The sequence below is a fragment of the Rosa chinensis genome, chromosome 7 (assembly GCF_002994745.2).
Source record: "Rosa chinensis cultivar Old Blush chromosome 7, RchiOBHm-V2, whole genome shotgun sequence".
Taxonomy (NCBI): domain Eukaryota; kingdom Viridiplantae; phylum Streptophyta; class Magnoliopsida; order Rosales; family Rosaceae; genus Rosa; species Rosa chinensis.
Window position 1 is genome coordinate 42,859,047 of NC_037094.1, and position 14,655 is coordinate 42,873,701.

Consider the following 14,655-nt stretch of genomic DNA (forward strand, 5'->3'; position numbering starts at 1 on the left):
AGATATATAAGCCATTTCTTTCGTATGCCTATTGAACCAAACTATAGTGGAGTTTCTTGGTGCCACTCACAGTAGATTTTTCAAAACTAGTCTAAAGTTTTTCTTTTTGAAGTTGTTGTGTAGATAACGCTCACAATGCCTGTGTTCAGCTCCTAGTACCATTTTAGCTACTGCCTCTAGTAATCCTTTTTGCTTGTCAGACATGAACACAACATCATTTCCATTCTCAATCTTCAATCAAATCATCCATTAAAAACTCCATTAACCAGGTTCATGTATATTTATTTTCCAACTCCACAATTGCATAAGCAATGGGATACATGCCATTGTTTGCATCTATCCCAACAGCTTCGAGCAATTGTCATGGATAATTACATTTTATATGACAAGCATCGACTCTGACAACTGACCTACAACCATCTTTCGCCCCCTTTTGCATGCATCTAAATAAACATAAAATATCTTGAACTTTCTAACATTTCCCTTCATTTCAGTCATCATCTTCACAATAGAATTATGATTGGTCTCCCTTAATATTGCAGCATATGACTCCAACATATTGCACTGGTCTACCTCACTTCCTTCATTTAGTTATGTAGATAGTCTTCTAGCCCTTATGACTTGTATATGAGTGCGATTTTTGACCATAATCAACTCTAACACAATCCTAAAACCGTTCACTACTACAGAAATGGGATAAGAGGTCACGTGGCTCAGAATTATAAGGATGTGTTTTAATTTAAATGTCCTAGTAACCATTTAAGGACATTTGAGACTAATACAAACATGCTAAATAAGCAGCCATGAAGGAAGAAAAAAATTACTATCCTTGTTCGACGCTTTCTACTCTTTCTCTCTCCCCACTCATCCTACTCTCTCTATCTTCACCATGACCAATCGTTTGAATCGTAAGGAATAGATCTTCGATCTATGATCCCCAATTCTCGATCCTCTTATAAGATTCAACCATGCTCTATCAATTTAACCTAACTCTTATTTTCAAAATTAGGGATTGTGATTGTGGTTTTTGTGTGCAGTAAGAGATCAAAGAGATTTCAACACTGCATTTCTCGACCGCAGGGAGACTACGAACCGGCTTGTGGAGTTGTGGTTTAAGAAGTCATCGACTATTGTAACTCAATCTTCGTGCTTCATCCCGAGGCCATGGAGAATCTCCAACAACAACACAATTAGGTACCATTTTGATTTTCTTTATGGCTTTATTTGTTATATGTATGAGGAAAGTTTGATGAATTTTGCTGGGTTTTCCATTTATGGCTTATTGATTAAGTTTTTCTCACTAATGTGTTCAAGTTAGGGCTCATTGAATGAAATTAGGTGTTGGGTAGTGAGTAAATCGCTCCGTTTTTAATTGGGTTTTGTTGGGTTTTCTCTATTTTTTTATATTTATATCTGGTAACTGGATGTTTTGATTGTTCAAAGTTATTGCTTTGTAACGAAAGTTTGGGATTTGTTGTTAAGGTCATGCCTTTTTTATGGTTTAGAATTAGAGGTGGTTGAATACTATTTGAAACAATATTATTGTAACTCTATCTACGTGATTGGATTGCTTCAAAGTGGCTAGTATATGTGAATCTCATATATACACTTAGTTATATAAGTTCATTTAATCAACTTGTATTCATAATTCTATTCATGCTTACTTAAACTTAATGAATAATCAAGTCACCATGATAAGGGTCGATGGTTCAAAAAGGATGCAAAGGGATATTGGCATTAGCCAACAAAGGATTTCTACCTACCCCTGAAAATATTGCCAGCTTGCATGGTATTCTCATATTTCTCTATTCTATATGCTTGTATTGTGTATTGTTTAATTTAAGTATAATATATAAAGGCTAGTTTGAGTTTGGTAACAAAGACAAATAATTTTGTTGGTTTATTTCTTAATTAGGATCTAGTTTCTAGCTTATACTTAGTGCACCAATATTGGTTTGTTTCTCAGTTAGGATCTCAATTTCTAGCTTGTACTTAGTGCAGCAATATTGGTTTGTTTCTCAATTTGAGATCTAAGTTTCTAGCATATTTCATGTGTTGTAGTTTCATCTGTTTCTCTAGTTCCACTATAAGTAAGACACTTCAGATTTGTTTTCAAATTGACTTGCGTCTCTGTTTCTTACTTCATTTCATAAATATTGTCCAACTTTTTCATTTATTTGTTTATTTTCTGGATCAGCTACTCTCTTTTTGGCTACTTCAATGCATAATTTGATATTTTTGTTCTTTTTCTTTTTTATCTATTTGTGAGTTCATCTGGATTATATTTTTCTGTTCAAAGTAAATTTTGCTTTGTGCTAATCAAAACATCCAAAATATGTTTATAATCATTCTCTATTAATTGATACATTTTATCCTTTTCATAAACAGTATGGAGGCTTTCTTGCTTAAATCTCTTGTAGACATACTAACCAGCAGCTTGAGGTCATTCTCGTCAAAATGAAAGGTAAGACATTTGTCTTCCTTTAATTTGTTTATTCATGTGAATGGTCTTATCACTGTAAAGCCAGTCATCGTTTGGTATATATTCCTATAGATGAAGTTTCAAGTAGAAGTAGTTTTTGCCTAATTGTTTCAAAATTGAGACTTGAATTCAGGACACTGTTTGTGGGTAATACACTTGTTACACTTTTGAGAATGCAGGTTGAAAATAAGCAAAATTTGATATTTATGGTCTGAAGTAATTTTGTTTAAATCTCTCTCTATTTTAATTCTCTCAGCTGTAGATTTATTTATAGTATAGTTACCAGTGTAAAAGCCAATTTATAACAAAAACGAATAATCCATCCCTCTGTGTTTTCTCTTAAATGTGAATCTCACCATTTGTTTAGTGGGTTTCTAGACATTTTACTTGTATGTATCTGTGTGTTTTTGGATAAGAAAGAAACTTCTTAGACATTTTGTCTTAGTGTTTTGGGTATTTGAATTTCAAAGCTGAAATTAACACCCTTATTTGGGTTTCTTGTTAACACTTGAGCAGGTTTGTGGAGAAAAATTTGAGCAACGATGGGTATAGAAGGATGTTATTCACATAGATATGTAAGTTCAAGATCATAATTGATAATTTGATTATTAATGTGGTACGATACTCTGTGTTTGTTGTTGTATGCAGTATTTTAATTACTCAACCTGCACTTCATTTTTTTTTTTTTAAGGAAGTGAGAGGAGGACTAGCTCAACGTCCTCTCTCGGAATTTTATTAATACTAAAAGAAAAGCACAAACGGGATGGAGGACCATGCCAAAGCCAACCCAAGAAAGGGTACATAAATAAGCTAGCATAGCATAGAACATTCTAGAATGTTCCAAGTCAAGGAGACTAAGAACAAAACCATGCATGAACAGGAAAGAAACCAAGCAAGACACCAACCAACTATACATGAAGAGTACCAGCTAAAAGTAAGTAGATAGATTAAGAAAACCTATAGGATGGACACAAGCCAAAATCATGGCCGAAAGCCAGAAGTAAGAAATGAGGAACCGTGTCCCACCAAGTGAAACCATCATGTGAGGCTCTGAAATTTGCAAGCTTATCTGCCACCGAGTTCCCCTCTATGAAGATATGAGAGAAACGAATGTTTAATTGCCCAGATAGGTGTAAACAATTTCTCCACTTCATGCGAAGGCGCCAGGGAACCCTGGTTGGGTCTTTGAAGTATGTAAGCACAACCATGGAGTCCACTTCCACCCACACGTTATACCACCCTTTCACTCTTGCAATTCGTAGAGCCTCAATCACCGCCAGCACCTCCGCATCCAGAGCACATGAGACACACACTTTAGTGGCAAAAGCCCCTAAAAAGGATGCCTCACTGCAGCGGAAAACGGCCCCGTAACCTGCATTCAGATGATCATGGAAGGACCCATCCGTATTTACCTTTATCCAATGATCCGGAGGAGGCACCCAAAGTACTTGGACAATCCTTGGAGCAGAAGGCCGCAATTGGGACAATCCAAGCAGGGTGAAAATGGGGGACCAATTATGGGTGATTAGAGATGCCAAAGACTAGCTTTGCTGACTCCTTGACCGAAAGCATTACTTTATGTTTAAACTTGAATAAATCAAAAGTTCCCCCCACATGCTTCAAGCCATTTCTTTCACACCACAAGCACCAAAGAATATTGCAGACTGATATATTCCAGAGGGTTTTGCAAGAAATAGATAGAGATGAGACTAAGGTGTCTAGGAGAAGATCACTAACTGCTAAATCCGGCCGAAAATTAAGGCGGAAGAGAGGGAAAAACCAGCAGTAGCAGTGCAACTCCAGAAGAGGTGATGGAGTGATTCAGTTTCAAATGCACACAAGTAACAGCGTGAGCAGAGTGACCTACCGCGCCCTGCAAATTATCCTCTATAGGGATCTTTCTTAGAAGAATTTTCCATGTAACCAGGCTCTTCCGCGACCATATTTTCCTACCCCAAGTGGCCATGGGCTGCAGCTCTGAGAAAAAACGATAGGCAGTTTTTGTGGTAAGAGTCTCGGAGCTCTCCGAAGCCCACACTAGTTTATCAATGCAATCTTCAGTTGGCAATGAGACCCCCGAAATGGTTTCCACAATACCAGGGTATGCTCATTGGAAACTCCAAGGAATAAGCCACTCCCTATTTTCAATGAAAATGCTAACCTTATCATTAAGAAAGGGGTGAACCTGCTGATCCAAAATTGCAACTTGCAAAAGCTCCTCTCCCAACCATCTATCCTTCCAAAAATGGACCAGTTTGCCGTCCCCAATAACCCACTACACATTTTGAAGAAGTGTAGGCCACAACTTCTTGAGGCCAAGCCAAATAGAAGACTTCTTGTAGTATTCGACTAGTTGAAGCCCCTCATTAACGAATCTGTCATGGATCATAATTGTAGATGGCGATAGCCTCTCAACCACCTCCCAGCAGCGCTTAAGTAACAAAGATTTATTTAGTGTGAAAATATTTTTCTGGACTAAACCACCATGTAATGTGGGCATGCAACATGTTTTCCAAGCCACCAAAGCGGAACCATTTTTAAGAGGGTCCCCATTCCAAAAGAAATTACGGGTCCAACGTTGCACTTTTACCAGGAGCTCCCTTGGCCACTCATAAATTTGAAAGTTGTAAGTGAGTGCACTTTGAAGAACAGAGCTAATCAGCTGAAGCCTACCTACTTGTGATAGTTGCTTTCCTTTCCATGTACTCAACTTGCATCTAATCTTGTCAGCAATGGGGAGAAAGTACTCACTTCTTAGTCTTCCAATGAAAATCGGTACCCCAAGATAGGTGAAGGGGAAGCACCCAGGTGAAATCCCCAAGATGCTCATGATCCGAATCTGCCTTGGAGCTGCATATTTTCCCAAGAAAAGTTTGGATTTCGACTTGTTTACTGCTTGACCTGAGTTTAAAGCATACTCATCCATGAAGGAGACGAGATTCCGAAGGTGCTTGGTACCCCCTTGTAGGAAAACCATTACATCATCAGCAAAGAGCACATGTGATGGGGGAGTGACTCCCAGAGGTGCTGATATGCATTTTATTTTATTGCAATCCACTAGGGAAGTAATACCCCTACTCAGGACTTCCTCCGCTAAACAGAAAAGAAGCGGTGATAAAGGGTCACCCTGACGGACTCCTCTAGAGCACTTGAAATAACCACAACCCTGACCATTCACACTTGTGGAGAGAAAAGCTAAGCTGAGGATATTTTGAATGTACTTAACAAAAGTAGCATTGAACCCAAAAGCATTTAGCACTCTCAATAGGAAATCCCAGTCTAAAGTGTCAAACGCCTTTCGTATGTCATACTTGATTGCCACATTGCCATACTTACACTTCTTGTCAAGTAAGTTCACACACTCTGAGGTTTGAGAGATTGGATCCACAATAGTATGCCCTCTGATAAACGCACTCTGGTTTGGGGAAATAATCCTTGAAGCAACACTTCCCAGCCAAACAGCCAGGATCTTTGTAATTATTTTAAATACAAAGTTAGCTAGGGCAATAGGTCGGTAATCCAAGATGCTCTCAGCCTCCACAAGTTTGGGAATGAGAATAATTGCATTAGAGTTGAAATGCAGCATGATGAATCCATTTGCAAAGAAATCCTGAACCACCGAAGTAACCTCAAGCCCCATTACTGACCAACAAAAAGTAAAGAAACCACCTGTAAACCCATCAAGCCCAGGGCACTGAACCAGTCCATGTCTCTGACTGTGGCAGGGACTTCTTCACTTGCATGGACTTTGACCAAAGCAGCATTTTCAGCCTCAGTGACTAGCTGAGGAATAGTACGCTCCACAAGCCCCGTGTTCACTATAGAGGTGTCCTTGGTGAAATTCGTTTCAAAGTGCTGCACCACATGATCCTCAATAGCCCCTGCGTCTGTAATAATTTCCTGATTCACCTTGAGAAAGGTTATGGATTTGTTTAGACGTCTGAGCCTGACCATATTATGTAAAAAAGCGGTGTTTCTATCACCATCCTTTAGCCACCGTAACCTTGATTTGTCTTGAAGAAAAGTAGCTTGTAACGCTAGATCAGAGATGAATCTTGAATGCGCGACATCTTCCCTTTCGTATCTCTCCTCCGAAGGACCAAGTCTAGAAATTTCCTCTTGTATTTGATCTAAGCTCTCATTTGAAGTTTTGACCCGCTGGTGAACATCACTAATGGAGCTCATGCTCCAAACCCTCAACATAGATTTCAAGGCCCTGAGCTTTGAGACCAGAATGAATTGAGGGCACCCATAAAACCGTAAAAACCACACTAGATATTGTATCTTATAGTAACTAGATATTGGGATCTAAACTGCCCCTGTCATTAGTAGTTACCAGTCGGAGGCCCAAGGATCTCCAGAAAGCAATCTGAATAGAATCCACTAAAACAAAAGGCTCGGAAATACAAACAAGTAAAGGTTTATGCACACGTACCATGTTTGTTAGTGCTCGCTGTGTATCAGTATCAGCAACACCACGGGCATTCCAGAACAGTATCTTCATTAATAAAGTTTTTGTTTGGCACCCTTTTGCACGAGTGCCCTCTTGGTACTGTGATCAGAAACACCTTGCTTTATCTTCAATTTTGCTTTTACCGGGTGCATCTCCAGTTTCTTGGACTTCTTAGAGACAACTGGAATGAATTCCCCTTCCTCAAGCAACTCCTTCGACATGTCATCAGAAGCCACTACAGGCATCTCCCCTAGTTGTGCTAGCTATCTATCCTGCTCCACCGAGGTGGAGGCCTTACCGTCTGCTTGTGCCAGCTTTACACATTTTTCTAAGAAGCCAGGAGGAACTGACGACGTGGACGAAGTTGGTTCCTGAATAATTGTTGTCAGTTCCAAAACAGAAATTGCCCCCCTCTGGCCTCTTATTGTGCTCTCCAAAGCACTGGGAGCATGCACTAGCATCTCCTGCAATATGGGGGCCAGCACGGGATGCTCCACATGATCATAATCATCCTTTGGACTTGGCATACCCACTGGATCCTCCACAGGCCGTCGTGATTTTCTTCGTGACCATCTCTTACTCTTGAGGTGTGACCTCTCTCGAGAGCGGCCACAAGCACTCATGTTCTCCTGTGTATCCGTCTCCCGATTTACCTGTTTGTTCTTGCATTTGTTGACAGAGTGCCCTACAATACCACAATGGTCACACAGAACGGGCACAGACTCATACTCAATATTGGCCACAGTTGAATGTCCCTGAACTCAGGCTACTTTGATTTTATCACGTAGTGGCTATGAGAGATCCACATCCATAAGAATTCTTGCATAAAGTCCAATAGACCTATTGGCTATTCTCGGATCAATCTTAATTGGGGTGCCAATTCCTCTCGCAATCTCAAACAAAGTTTGTTGACCCTAATACGCAAATCCTAGGTCCCAAAACCGCACCCAAACCTGCGCAAATGTGTTCTTATACGTTGAATGGGAAAAATTTGGAGTCCATTTAATCAACCTCAAGATGCCTGGGTTGAGGTTGATGGAACCTAGTGACCAAATCCGTTGCATATCATCAATGGACTGAAATTGTAGTATGAAGAACCCCTTACCCATTGGGGCAACAGACCAGTTTGAAACCCTATTCCAGAAAAGCTTCAGGCGTTGTGCAAGTTCATGGGCTTTTGGCATTATACCATTGGGGGGAGACAAGAGTTTACCCACTAAGATGGTTTTGCATCTGTCAAGACCGCAGAGGAATGAATTCTTAGAAATCTGAACTGTAATCAACCCGTCGTCCAACGAAGGCAGGGGGAGATCATCAATGGTGAACCCTAGTGGCTGATCCCGGGCTAGGATCGATGCAAAAGTAGGCTTAGGGTTCAAGGCCGAGGGTTGTGAGGGATTTGGGTAATCAGAGGCGGAGGTTGGGGGCTGCATCATAGGGAAAAAATGGCGTGTTCTAGGGCTTAGGGTTTAGGAGAATTAGGGTTTAGGGCTTGCGTCTGATGTTCCTTTTTTTTGTGTTCTGTACGTAGAGGGAGTGAGGGACGAACATCAAGAAGACAAGAACGGTTTTGTCAGATAGCTGAATTGCATACCCAACTTCGGAGCTTCCCTTGGTGTTAATGGTTTAACCTTTTTATCCTCCTTGTTCACTCTCAGTTTCATAGCATACCAGAGCAATTGATTTAAACCGCAATGTTTATTTGACCACGAAATCTTCAATCCAATTGAATTGATTAATTGCCTGGAATTGAAGAGGGAGACTAACAGAAGTAGGTTACTTTGATCTGAGAGAAGTAGAGAAGGTCCTGCTCTTCATGTTTCTTCTTTAAAATGCTTATATATATGCTTTGGGATTTAGATATAAGTTTACTGAAATTTTGCTATAGCATTTCACTTACTAAGAAATCATGTCAATCTTGTTTGTTCATATGTTTGCTGATATAGTACTCTTTAGTACTTCATGCTTATAAATTATTTGTGCATGTTATCTTCTTTTTAGCATTACTCCTAACATTGAGAAATTTTATAATACTCCTCTTTAATCGTTTTTGCAGTTCAAATATGACTTGCATGCAGTGCAGCCATGAGGAAATTGATGTAGATAGGAAATTGATGTAGATAGGAACTTGTTAGGAATTTAATTTGCATTTAGTTTGTTTCAAACAGTACTTTGGTCAATAATATATAATTTTGGTTAGTAATGGCATTCATAGATAATTGGTTTCCAATATATTTTTTTTGTTTCATATGGAAGTTTTAAGGATGTTTTTTTTTCATATATGTTGACACTTTTTAGATGTCTTATAATACACATAAGGACATTTTTTTAGATTTAACAACACTTATCTAGTGTCATAGTAAACATTAGATGACATTTTTTGAACGTCCTAAAAGATATTAGAGGACGCTTGTTCGAGTTATAAGGACGTTTAAAAAACGTCCTAGAAGACATTAGATGACCTTTTTCTAGAGATACAAGGACACTTTTTACGTGCCTTAGTAGATATTTTAGGACATTTTTCGAACGTCCTTAAAAGACACTTACAATGACTCCTTGACATATGACGTTTTTTTTGCGTGTCATCTAAAGTTTTCAAAGACGTTTGTCGAACGTCCTTAAATGCTTTTTTTGTAGTAGTGGTTTCTCCAAATGTAAGGATCAACTTTAAAAACATGTGCATATTCTTTACTAGTGAGGGTGGATGTGCATAATTTAATTCTATCAACAACTGGACAGTTCTTGTGTTCCAAATGCAATGACTTAATTGACACCGCATGTGATTTCTTAGAGATAAATACTGCATATATCCAAAATGGGCAAGCTTTTCTTTCCTCTTCCTTTTCCTTGTCCCACATATGACTTCAAGCTTCTTAGTTGTGTTCTTTTGAAAGGTTAACTTGTAACCATTCTTCAAAGCAAATTTTCTAACTGCATCCTTAAATTGAGTAGAATCAGCAAACACTAGACCTAATTCAAAGTGTGGCTCCTTTAGATCTCTTTCTGGTATCCAAGTCCTCCTTTAACTTTCTTTTTCTTCTTGTTACTATTTTTTTTTCTTTTCATATCAATTTCATACAGGTTAGGTTTTGTCTTAGGTCTCCTTCAGATGTTGTTCGACGCCATATACAAAAACCGCAATGAGGTCATTGTTGATAAGGAGAAGAAGGTTCCAACACCAAAGCACGTGATAAACACTGTGATTTTGAGCACTATCGCAACATCCGAAATATATTCTGTGGATGTTAAGTCATGCGATGGCAATGACGTCGAAGACGGCAAAGACAGAAATAAGGACGATGATGGTAATGGACATTAATGCGTGGAGTTGGTGGTGGATGTGGATGCTTCGAGTGACCTCCAACTGAAATCTAATGAACCATGTGCAGTGTGAGGTTCAAGTGTAACTGGGACCACATGTCAGACTTGATCTATATAAATAATATATCTTTTATTACAAAATAATTACAACTTATATATGGCATTGTAATTTTTGCATGGTTCCAAAATAATATTTGTATGCTATTTCACCATCACCATTATCTTCCTCAGAGCTCTCAATTAAACTACACAACTCATTAGTGTCATTTAAGTGGTTAGAGATCTCACCAGCAAAGCCCATATCACCAGACTCTTCTAGTATGTCTTCATCATCAACATGTGCAACTGATAAGCTCAAAGTGAGTGTCAATTTAAACCCTACATTGAATTGTAGTATGAGTAAGTAGGGTATCGTTCTAAGCCGAGGATTGTGGTATACTTCCTATCAAAAACGTCAAACAAGTTAGTATTATTCACAAAGTATAAAACAACAATAAAATAAAGAATATATTTACAAAATTACAAGATAGGGGTTTATACAAGTTTGTATTTTAATCTAATTAAACTAACTACAATGATCAATCAATCCATGAATCAAGAAGAGATAAAGGAGACAACAAAGATGCATGATGTAGTCAACCACTATTAACACGAAAACAAAACACCAAATAATAATTCACGAATCAAAACATGCAATTGAAAGAAAGAAATCAAGAACGGAGATGTACACATACAAATTCCTTATTACTTCCCTTAATTAGATTAATTAGATGAACACACCATAATTAATCTTATTAATCATAGTGAATTCCCTAACAAAACACAATCAATGCATTAAGAACATGTGAAAGTTTGATTGATTTAAGAAGAACACATAAGTTAGAACGCTAATCAAGCATGCAAATCTCTTTGTTGATTTACCTAAGGATTTATAGGTTTTCCACTTAAGCAATTAAGACCTAAAATGCTAGCAAATCTTAATTTGAATTCAATTACATGCAAACCCTAATTATTTCGAACCAACTAAGATAAACACATAAAAGGTGGGATTGAAGCACAAAATCAACAAACATCCAATAACACATAAAGAAATCGCAAATTATTATCTGAAAATCCTAAAACATTTCATGCTTCATAGTATTTGAAAACTAAACGTCAAAAGATGCTCTTTATTCTAACAAAAAGTCAAAACATCCAATTAAAACAAAGTCCAAGAACGCAAGTGAAATTGTTTAGAAGGTTACAATAACATAAAACTGAAAACAAAAGAATAGATGTCATGGTTACACTTTTAAAGAAGCTTCAAGAACGCAAGAAGGTCTTCAAAGGTGGTGAAGGATGATGAGGCTCCCGGCAAGGATGATGAATGGAGGATGGAACTTACTTCACAGCTTTAAGTCTTGAACAATTGGAGAGGTGCCGAAATTTTAAGATTAAAGAGAGAGGATTTGCGTTTTGATTCTGCGTTTGATGATGATAAAAAAGTTGCTCAATGCATTCTATATATAGAGGAAGCTTTAGATGTCAACCCTAGCTCTCCTTCTTCAATTCTAATTCACTTTCCTTCTTTGTGTTGATGTAGATTTCTTCTTGAATTTTCTCATTGGTCCACATAATCATGGATGCAATATATTCTCCAAATCAAATTAAATATGGAGTAGAAACCTTCCCAAATTCGTCCCAAAAGATATTCACGATTGTGCAAAACAGATTTCCAGACAGATTGACCTTCATGTACTAAATCGGTCATAACTTATTCTAGAAAATTGATATTGATAAACCATAAAAAGCGATAGAAACTAGACATCTGTAACTTTCCAACCATATAAAGATCATAATTTTCTTCTTTCTGCACTGCTCTCAGGACTTTGTCGAAGTTGGCTGATCTGCATAGGCAGATTCCTAATTTGAAACGAATTTGAGTTTGATCGTTGTATCTTGTGTCCAATTAAGATTCCTTGTCTAATCTTGATTGCTTTACTGCTATATGCCTTACACATGGCATCCATGACATCATCTAGAAGATTCATAAATGTTCTTGGGCTCTCATAGTCCATCCAGGTATCCTGGTATCATCAGGACTTCTCATGCCAACAGGTTTCCTAGTCCAATTAGGACTTTTGCATTTTCGTCATTTCTCATCATTTCCACAAACTCGACTCCTAGTTGACTTAGGATTCCTACTTCAACTGAGATTTATTTTCCTAGTAGAACCGAGAAAACATCATTTCTCCATTTTCACTCATTTCTGCGCCTCATTTCTTCCTTGCCTTCATTTTCGACTCAAAAGTACTTAAAAACATAAAACTAAGTTAGAAATGATAATGTTGAGAGAATAAATAAGTAAAATGTAGAGAAAAATGCCCTAAAAACATAGAAAATATTAGTCCGATCAGCAAAAAAGTCTTGATTATCTATAACCGAACTGACTCCACCAAACTCAGGATCATCTTCTTGCCTAATTTCATAATCACTATCAATAAATTCATCTTCATCAACCACTTCTACATATTCATCTTCAGCGACACTTTCACCACCTCTATCAACCACTTCTACAAGTTCAAGTCCACTTAAATGAACATCTTTCCAACTGTGACATGTCAAGATCTACATAGCCTACAACATATAGTGACCTACCCTTTACCTTTAGCTTGAACTCTATATGTGCTATAATTTCCTCAAAGTTTTCAAAACACCATTATTGTTAGAAAGTGTGAGGATGCCTCGGGGGTACAATTCAATAAGTTTTGGACTTATGTTTGTAATTTTTAATTGACGGGGTTTTGGTTTTATGTCTCCCCCGTTGTATGTTTTGAATGATAAAAATAAAAGCATGAGGATGAGCCTCCCACTGGGTTCCAAACCTAATATACACACACACACACACATATATATATATATATATATATATATAGAAGTTCGGAAATTTATAAGTACTTAAAATCAGCCCACCCATTTTCATATCCTAATTCAGCCGCTGCATGTCATGTCCTTATATCCAAATCCTAAATTTATAAATTGTAAGTCTACGGCTACAGTCATTTTCCATCTCACTACTTCCATATATCCACTTCCTATATTCGTAAAAAATTGCATATTTACTCCCTACAATCATATTCTCATCTCACTTGATCTATTTTTCTAAATTGTACATCATGCCCTTGCATCCATTTCTTATATCTCTTTAAATAGCATGTCAACCTATATACACCTAACGATTCTTTCTATGCCTTATGAGCACACATCCCAACAAATGAATAAATGAATATAATATCCCGTTTATCCCCCCCCCCCAACAAAAACACTTTTCATATAATAACTAATAAGTCTTGGTCACATAAAAAACATTCTTGGATGGGTTACTAGGGTTTAGGGGTTACAGGTCTATAGAGTATAGTGTGTTGAGGTTTAGGGTTTAGGGTCGAATCAGAATCGTCCATCTCCGCACGCATGTGACGTGGTTGAATGGGTTTGAACTAGAGGTGACGTAATGGTAGTAGTGTAGTCCCATCCAATTAATGCCACAGTTAGCATGTGGCTGGGACAAAACCACATGGGCCTCCTAACATGTGTCGAGGTGCAAGTCCTATGCAGGTACCGTATACGAGAATTTGAATTAACTATGATATGGATGGGTCCTACCCACCGAATCATTCTTGACTGTGGATGAACGGCGTTGATGACTTGCATAAACCCTATAGCACGTAGGGGGATGAACGGCATTGATGATCGATCATATGGTCCCCTTGGAACAGAACAAATTTTTATTTCTCACTAGAGTTTCACTCAAACAAACAATGGCGCCCAAACAAGATTGGTTTTGGGGGGAAAACCATAAAGGTTTCTATAATTTAGACGTTGCTGATGTCATGAACAGTATATGGAGACGTGGATCTAGGATCTTCACTCACCAATGGTTTGTGAATATTAAGGCATATTTGTGAGTCCTGGTATATACTCAGAAGCTTATGTGCACTAGGGTTTAGTTTCTCTCTTTCAAAACGCAAGGGTATTTGTGAGGTAACGGCACATCTACTCCACTTGTCTGCCTTTATACCCTTCGAATCAAGATCATAAAATCTGCAAGGAGATCGTCCAAAATATTGGTTGTGTCGGGTTGCAAGAGGTTTTCAAAAGTAAGGATACTGTTCTCTACACTACCCAATGGACCCTTTGATTTGATTTGATTGGAGTCACCCTTTTTTCTTCTGTTGAAAGTTGAAATAATTTATTTTCGACTATGCAAGTTGTTCATATTTGCTCTTTGTGGATATTGTATTCATCTATGTTGTTGACTTGGTGTGCAGCTATGAATTAAACTCATTTGCAATTTATTAATATTGTTACTGCTTGCAAAAGTTGTTAAATGTGGTGGTTTGGTTCCTAGGTCATCTAGGTT

General features: G+C 37.9%; 1 long non-coding RNA gene across 1 annotated transcript; it reads left to right on the top strand.

The window, feature by feature from the left end:
- The first annotated feature begins 770 nt into the window (after positions 1-770).
- On the top strand, positions 771-9,131 carry LOC121050452. Its single transcript, XR_005803001.1, has 5 exons — positions 771-908; positions 1,038-1,194; positions 2,389-2,464; positions 2,999-3,057; positions 8,992-9,131. It is a non-coding gene; the product is annotated as an uncharacterized LOC121050452 (long non-coding RNA).
- The last annotated feature ends 5,524 nt before the right edge of the window (positions 9,132-14,655 follow it).